The sequence below is a fragment of the Triturus cristatus genome, chromosome 9 (genome assembly GCF_964204655.1).
Source record: "Triturus cristatus chromosome 9, aTriCri1.1, whole genome shotgun sequence".
Taxonomy (NCBI): Eukaryota; Metazoa; Chordata; class Amphibia; order Caudata; family Salamandridae; genus Triturus; species Triturus cristatus.
In genome coordinates, this window is record NC_140592.1 from 294,932,774 (window position 1) to 294,942,161 (window position 9,388).

Sequence of the window (9,388 nt, forward strand, 5' to 3'; positions counted from 1 at the left end):
ACTGCATAGAACCTATGTTATGAGTCCTGGCCTGTTTCGAATGGGTCATTTAGAAAGTGGAGAGTGCAGAAGAGGATGTGGGGAACAAGGCACATTCATACATATATTATGGCACTGCCAATATATACAATCATACTGGAGAGAGGTCCATCGCACATTGCGAGCGGTCCTGGGGGTCGACTTGCAGCCTGAGGCTTGTAGATGCATTTTAAATGTTTGGGAACCCACAGATCTCACCACTTACACCACACAATGAGCAACGCTAGCATTCATGGTAGCGAAGCGTAACATCGCTCAACAGTGGGGCGCCTGTCAACCGCCTCAGGTCGGGAGGTGGAAGGAGGATCTGGACTGGGGCATGTTCAGGGGGAAATCAGTCTACATTGCCAGGGGATGCTCAGGGAAATGGAATAGGGTGTGGGAAGCTTGGAATTGTTTCAGGGCGATATTTGTCACCCGCCAGACTGGCAGATAGAGACTGGGGCGCTCGAATCCCTTGATCTATTCACTATAATCACTGTGTATATTTTGGAATGTTTATAATGTCAATGAGAAATGATTAAGTCGTCTGCCTGTAACTAATTGATGTGTTTTGGTCAATCTGTTTAATAAAAAGAAATATAAAAAAATAAAAAAAAATAAAAGTATGCAAGTCTATGTGTTATGGCATTGAACCCACCACTCCCAGCCTTTCTTTATTTAATATGAAATTAGTTATCTCTTCCCTTTGTCTTGTTGTGAAGCAGTGTTTTAAGTATAAACGTTGTCAGTACAGCTTTGTGCCTCCAACGTAATCTCCCACCCTCTCTCTGTCTCCCACCTTTTTTTTCACTCTGTCTTCCTCCTGTACATTTTCGCTCACTCTTTCCCTAAACGCCATTGATCGTTTCATCACTCTTTATCAACTGTCATCTTTCTCTATCGTTCACTCTTTTCATTCACTCCTCACCTCCTGTCTCTTTTCTCTTCACCCTCAGTCTTCTGCTCTTTATCTCGCCTCATCTTAATTTTTTCTTGAGCTCTGCTTCTCAAGCAACCATTGTTAGAATTTGCGTTGTTCGCTCACTGGGGTGTGAGCCATGTTCATGCAACAACCACAATCTCTTGCAGGGAATACCACAAACTGTCAATAAATCAACCAGTGATTAACCCTAGATAGCTTGGCATAAACAGTGTTCAGACTTAATTTAGAGGAAAAGTGTAAATTATTAATACAGTACACAAACAATAACAAAGTGAAAACACAACACAAGAAAAGTCCCAACATTTTAGAAAAAATTAGTACTTTTTAATCAACTATTTGAAACCAAAACAACAAAAATCCAATCAGTAGAGCCAAAGTTATAAATTTTTAAACGTCAAGGTGCAAAATTGCAGCTAGAAGATGAAAGCACAAACTGCCGGCATCTAGTCTCGCGAGACAGACTGGGTCAAAGTTGAAATTTAAGGCCTACCGTGATGGAGTGCAGTTCGGTTAGAAGTGAATTAGTCTTTTCAACACTTGCTTTCAAACTTAGAATTATTCTTGGAGGAAAATGTCTGAGAAGGTAAAGAAAGCAACAAAGCAACAGGTAGAGTGGTGATGTAGCAGAAATCACATTTTGTGTGTAGCGGTGCATTATAATCACACATGTAAAGCGCACCCGCATATTGTTTTTGTTGTATTAACATAAGGTGTAAGAATTTTGAAATGTATTAATCCGAAACATGATGTTCTTAGGCCATTTAAAGTAACACGGAGAATTAAATGTAGAAGGTGAATGTAACTTTATTCCCCTATTAGCTAAAGTGATTGAAAAATGTGTTTAGCAACAACTAAACCAGAACATATCTAAATTCCAATTACTAGACGATTGTCAATCAGGATTCAGACCAAACCATAGTACAGAAACGGCAATTCTCCACATTGTAGATGATGCACTACTCGCTCTAGATCAAAACAAAGCATGTCTGCTAATCTTGCTTGATTTATCATCCGCGTTCGACACAGTTAACCACAAAATGTTACTAGAACGTCTGGAGAACAGGATGGGTTTTTCCGGGAACGTTCTTGAATGGTTCAAAACCTACCTGAAGAACAGATCACAAAGATTTCTGGTGAATAAGAACCTGTCAACATCATCCCCCATCCAGATAGGGGATCCACAAGGATCAACCCTCTACCCATCTCTATTCAACCTATACGTGGAACCACTAACGGACATACTCCACCGTGCCAACATCCTTTTCCACATGTAGGCCGATGACACTCAGATTTACATTAAGATCTCCTTCTTAGAGGAGATCAGAACAATGAACAAGGCTCTACGAGCAACGATGCAATGGCTAACAAGCAATCAACTTAAACTAAACGCAAAAAACCCAGAATTCCTCCTAATCTCACCCGCCAAAAGTCTGCCCATTATAAAGGAATGGACCAATTTGATCACTACACTCAATTGCACCCTGATCACTGTAGATTCAACCAAATCTCTAGGAATAACGTTAGACCAAAGCCTAAACATGCAGTCACACATTAACACACTGGCAAAAAATGCAAGATTTCACCTGAGCTACATTAAGAAATTGAAACCTTTCATCGAAACGGCGGACCTCAAAATGGCAGTTCAAGCATCAGTAATCTCGAGGATTGAATACGGATGCACAACACTTTCTGGGCTCCCCAAAATTGCAACAGCACCCCTTAAAGCCTGCCTCAACGCAGCAACAAGGCTCATAACAGGTTCAAAAAAATTCGACCACATCTCTCCTCACCTGAAAGCACTGAACTGGCTACCTTATGAAGCCAGAATTCCGCTCAAACTGGCGTGCATAACGGACAAAGCTCTACACTTCAACTCACCAAGATACCTAGCACAGAAACTGGTGATTTCTGGGGGAAACAGACAATCAAGGAGTGCCAGAGACCTAGTGCTGAAACCACAGATTTTCTGCAATAAAAAAACTTACAACAGAGCGTTCTCAGGTGCCGCACCGAGAATATGGAATTTGCTACCCCCAGATATCAGAAGGCTACCCAACCACGCAAGATTCAAGAAAGAAACGTAGGGGCATATTATCAAGACAGGCGATATAATTATCGCCGCTTTAGCGGCAGAAAACTGCCGCTAAAACGGCGATAATGGCCTTGATAATATGCTCTATGGAAATCCAATTGAAGTCCATGTTAGATGTGACGGACATCTAACCTGAGCTTCAATTGAAATTCCATATAGCATATTATCAAGCTCATTATCGCCGTTTTAGCTGCAGTTTTCTGCCGCTAAAGCGGCGATAATTTTATCGCCTGTCTTGATAATATGACCCCAAGATCTTCTTAATGAGTAAATTCCTACCGTAAACATTACAGAGCATCCACACATGGCTCGCCCACATACTCTCGCTCAAGGACACAGGAGTTTTAGAGCTAATGTTGTTTGTCCATTACAGGGCTCTTGCTTCCCTTCGGGACATGGTCCCTCTAGTATAACAGCATGCGAACGTTCTATAACAGTTATCAGAAGAAATAGAGAAGTCAACTTTAAACTGGATTGAAATATATTTAATGCTATACAGAACTTTGTACCGGATAATTTACCTTGTCATAATCTGTGAAGTGCTCTGATAACCTAAGGGGTCAAGTTTGCGCTATACAAAACACTGAATAAATAAATAAATAAATAGCAGGAAACATTAACGTGAAGAACTCATGTTGTGAAACCGACAATTATTCATGTACTAAAGGTGTTTATTAATCATGTTGTTTTACATGTGGGGAAATGCAATAATTAAATGTGCCTTATTTCTTATGCATTTATAAAAGCTCTCAATCTGTTTTCTTATGTTAGCGGAATAAAGCCTGAAATGCAGTTTCCTGGAAACTCTCCCTTCAGAATTATCAGTTTGAAATTCATGTGTGCTGCAGAATTTGTAAATCCCTTTAACCCATGGCAGGCACCTTGGGGTGCCTGCTACAGGTGCAGGGATTGAAACTATCTCCCATTTCCCTATGGGAGCATGTACCACGGTCGGTAATCAGAAGGTCGAGACTGACGATAGGAGGTCAGTCGGTCGGTCGGTTCCGTATACGAGACGGTGTCGGGCAGAAGCAAAACCGCCCAACATCGTAATCGGCCCCTAAGCGTCAAAGATAATCCTTGCTTAATTGATTAGTAGTAATAACGAACTATCTTCCTTCTTCGCTTCCATGTTGCTAAAGAGAGCCACCGGATTGTGTGTCTAGAATAGCTCCAGAACTTATGAGACCAGCCCTTTCAGTGGCAGTCCTTCCTATAGCATCCAGCTCTTCTTACTGGCAGAATATCCTCAGTCCAGAAGTGTTCTGAGAATATGGTGTCACAGGTCCATTACTTATAATCATTTCATCCTTTGCAGTAGGCAAACATCAAAGGAAAGTCTTTGGAGAGCACAAGACCCCGCCTTTCCCTGCCCTGGCTCCAGACACACTACAGGGTGTGGAGACTTCTTTGTGTGAGGACAGGCACAGCCCTATTCAAGTGTCAGGGCAAATTCTCCCACCTCTTGAGCTCAGTAAGGCTCATCATCCTAGTGATGAGCCATCAGGATATGCACGGCACACTTCTGTTCCCTTTGTTTGACTGTCTAGAGTGAATGCACAAACATCCACTGTCATCCTAACCCAGACATGTATTCAGGGACAGGCAGAGGCACAGAAAGTCCGTACATCGCTTTTCCGCCGGTCCGCAATTGTTCCGATTACCGGCCGGGTGGACTTGGGCAACAATATGGTGGCGGTGCCTAGCAGGCACCGCCATCCATATTATGATGTTTTGTTTTCAAGGCCTTTCCATGGTGGCTAGACCGCCATGAATAGGCCGGCGGAAATTTCTTTGGGGGCCCGTTGCGGGTCCCAGAAGGGGTGGGGGTGGGGGAATGGGAGGCTGCACTTGGGGGGTACCTATGGTACCCCCTTATACCCCACTACATTGCCATGTGGTACCTGCCACGTTGTGCATGGCAAAGTACAACTTGCCATTTTGGCATTGTGGTGGAATGCGCCAGGGTGGCAGTTGTATCCTAAACAGTGGTGCGGGACTGCTGCACCGCTGGCAGTCGGTCACAGCATCGCTCGTCCGCCCGCCATCTTAATGGGGCCCATAATTCTTACAAGCAGAAAAGAAGAGCGTGACAAAATATCCTGATTCCATAACTGTTAAAGATGTTACATAGAGCTTTCTATGTTCAATTTGCAAGTCTGGGCCAACGTGGAATTCACAACAAGGCAGTACCATGCGATAGACACCAGACAACGCGTCAAATGTCAGCGTCAAAATCGACGCCACGCCGCAAAAATGCAAAACCCAAATGTGAAAAATCATGCGATGAGGACAATCGAGGTACACAAATCAGCGAAGACCAGCCACAGGCCTGCAAATCCCACGCGCCTGGTGGGAAAAAGCTACATAAAAGCAAGAAAAAAAAAGCCAAAAAGACATTTTAAACTGCGTGGCAACATGGATGCACCCGGACCGAGTGCAGTAGACAAGCCGAACACCACAAGCCCCACGGAGGACCAGCCAGGAACCCCGCGTTCATGGAAGGGCAAGGACAAGGAGAAGAGGAAGACGGGGTTCAGTCCGCAGAAAGACCGGATCCTCGTCACGGAGGTGACCAAACACCATCAACAACTGTTCGGCACCTCCACTGTGGCACTGGCAACCCAAACCGAAATATGGCAGGCCATCGTCACCAAAGTCAATGCAGTCAGAGTGTCCAGGAGGTCACTGGAGGAGGTCAAGAGGCGCTGGTATGATCTGAAAAGGCAGACCAAACATAAGCTCGCCGTCAACAGGGAGGCAGCAACTGCGACTGGAGGTGGGCCTCCTGTGACACAGGAGGAGCTGGATGAGCTGTGGCAAATGGTGGCCACGGTCATCAGTGTGGAGATGGTTGCAGGATTGGGGGGCCTGGACATAGCACGATACGACCTGACACAACAGCAACAGGGTAAGTAACGACCAGGGACTGGGGGACGGGGGGGACGGGGGAAATGGGCACAATGGCACACATGCACAAGTATGCGTAGCACACTGCACACCCACAATGACCGTGGAACATGTCCCTGATTGCCTTGGCACACTGCAGCACACATTGAAATGCCAAGTAGGCCCCCATCCACAATGTGCACAGAGGGGCCCCCTCCTATCACCAATATCACCATCGACCCATGCATATGTGCCGAATTCAGCAAAGCAGCGGCTCTGTGTCCCACACTGACTATGCAAATTACACTGCATGTCCGATAGCATGGCAGCAGCCAAAAATAATGACATGGCCCACGAATCGACATGGAGGTAGCCCAGTGCTGAACATATCCGTAAAGGAGCAGGTCACACCCTGACATATCCACATGCACCCACAACCCATGCCCTACAATACACGCAGCAGATGGACAATGCACCAGGCCACAAAATCTGTCCAAGAGCACATATGACCCAAGTCAAAAGCAAATCAGGCCCCCAAAAGCACACAATTCAAAGCCACTCCGCCTCAAAGGGAGAAGGCCACACACAATCAAAGCTGCAGGGGCAACTCCCCCACAATGCAGCACACACACATAGCAATCACAGGACATCAGCAACCACGGCAATGTGGTACAATGTGCAACACCACAGGACAGAACCCACAACAGGTTCCGCTCGTAAACAGTAACAGTCCGCTCACATCTGGCATTGCCTGACACAGTGTGATGATAATGAACGGGCACCACCACACATCCGTCATGTTTTGGGAAAACACACTGGCTGCCATTGAATAGCCAGCTCCCCCAAAACATTTGTAATGTACATTAGCATGCAGTCTGAATGTAAACATATGCAAATCAACAACATACATGTGAAACCCTGTTAACCTGCATCTCCCCTTAACATTGCAGAGGGACAATCAACACTTACTGCAGAGCAGAACACAAACCCCATCATTAATGATGTAGAGGACAACCTGCACATATGTCAAGATACCATACAATGGATACTGGACAGCCTCTGCACCCCCCCCCCAGGAGCAGGGCAGGCCAGCTGCCTTGAGGTGACCCCACCACCAGCACAGACCACACAGCAGGAAGCACACACCACCATGGCTGTCTCCCAGGATCCCCTCGACCAATACACGGAGCACATACAACGTGTGTGGTCTTCCCAGGTGGAGTTGGCTGAACAGCTGCGGGTGGGTTTCGAGCTCGTAGCAGTCATACTCGATGCCATACGTGGGTGTCTGAGTCCCATCATGGACCACGTACAGTTCCTATCGGACACCCCCTGTCCTCACTATGCTATGCCACAGACCTTGGCTGACCTCGCTGGTGCCATGAATCGTTCACAAGAACAGTGTAGGCAGACAGGCACCAGCCATGACAGCACAGAGTTGGGACAGATGCGGAGGTCAGTGGAGACCATGGAGCGGATGCAGGCTGGAAGGATGTCTGACACGGATGGACACCAGCGAGTAGTAGCTGGGGACTTCAATGCCCTGCAGTACTTCATCTTGCCATTGCTCCCACTGAGCCATTCTCAGATGACTGCAGCGGGAACATCGACACACACAGCTCCGACCCCTGATGTGTCAGTGGCACACAGTGATGCAGCCATCACCCCACCACACACACTGGACACACCAGACACAGAACCTGTATCAGGGGAATAAGAAGGGGATGTGAACTACTGTGTGGGTAGGGAGGCAGTAGCAGCCATCACCAACGTATGGCCTGTCCCTGCCTGGTCTTGACCTATGCATCATGGACTGGGAAACACCTCATAGTGACCCCCGGAACACTCTGGGACTTTCACCAGGACTCCTACACAGATTGCCATTTCTTCACCGCTGGCCAATTACACAGCTATCCTGCTGCGGACTGCACTCTCCCTCTTCCCAATCTCTGTGCAATCCCCAAAGGACTCTGGTTGGCATGCCACTGGGCTTCCATGTGATGTGGACTTGAATGGCCATGTACAGCCCCAGCTCCCGCAATCATCTGAATGTGAATAAAACGTTCTAAATCACACAGATGTGTCATGACTATGTTCACTCACGTGTGGAGGTATGGCTGGAGGTACAATTATTGCACATGAAGGTTCACCCTGGTAACTAAAATCTATGCGCATGTGTATCCCTGAGACACATGGCCAATTGGATGACTGTGAAGGTGAGTACTAGCTGTGTCCCCATTGCACATCAACAACAATCTTACAGCCCCCAATGTAGGCCCTGTATTGAATAGAGCTGTGTGTAGGACTGACCCAAATGAAAGCAGGTCAGGAGTGGTGTCCTACAGCACATGTGACACCAGAAGTTCACGTCACATACCTACTCACACAAATCTGTGTAGACACATTCTGTGTGATATATGACATTGCTCCACATGGTATGGGGTTGGACACCATACTCACATTGCTGAAGTCACTTAAGTGCACATAGCGTCCAGCACCTATCCAATAACAAGGTCTGGCTCACTGAGGTGGAGCTTGCCAAAGGGACACCCCCCCCCATTCACATGCGTCAGTCAGTTCCTCCCTGTGTAGGGACGATGCTCAGTGTGGCGCAAGAGTGGACAATCTAAACAACACACCTCATAGTATGACACCAGTGGAGTTGCATAGACTTTATTGGCATGTGCGTGTCAGTACGGGGCAAGGCAAGGGCCACAACAGGCAGGGACATGCTTAAGACACTTACACACAGCATGGGTGCATGTCGAAGTTCAGAAAATGTTGGGGCTAAAATGGGCAACATTCATCACAAATGGCAACACTCTCAGCCCACCTTGCCTTGCTGGATGAGTCATGTGTTGTTTGGCGTCTGCCCATTTCCCCATGTGAGGGGGCACAACTCACTGCCCATTGGATCTGCATAGTGCTCTGTCTCCGGAGTGCGCTGATTGTCTGCTCTGCAGACAGTGATCAGGTGTGAGGGTCCGACAGGTTCACATGTCGTGCTACATTGACATGTGTGTGCTCTCCCCCAGCACTGGGTTCGAATTGGCAAAGTTGCCAAATGACGCTGTGTTGCACTGGGCATGGACCTGCATCACCTTGAACAGGTGTGTGTACACATGCGTTGTTCCACGCACATGCATCCAGAGCCCAGACGAAGGCAGACGTATCCTCTGTTGTGGTGGGATGTGTGAGCTATCCCCACGATGCAACAAGTTGTTGGGACATGTCCTGTGGGTGCCAATCGGATGTGGCTGCAGGAACGTAGTTACTCGTCCACGATTGCCCATACAGCTTCATGTGCAATGTGTTCCAATAGTACGTTGTTGTCTTGTTCAAGGAACCCCAGGGTGAGCCAATCCATTAAGTGGTCTGGGCAGGTGTGCTCAGCCCACACTGTTTCACCAGGCCAATAGGGGAGCGCCTCGATGTAGTCACTG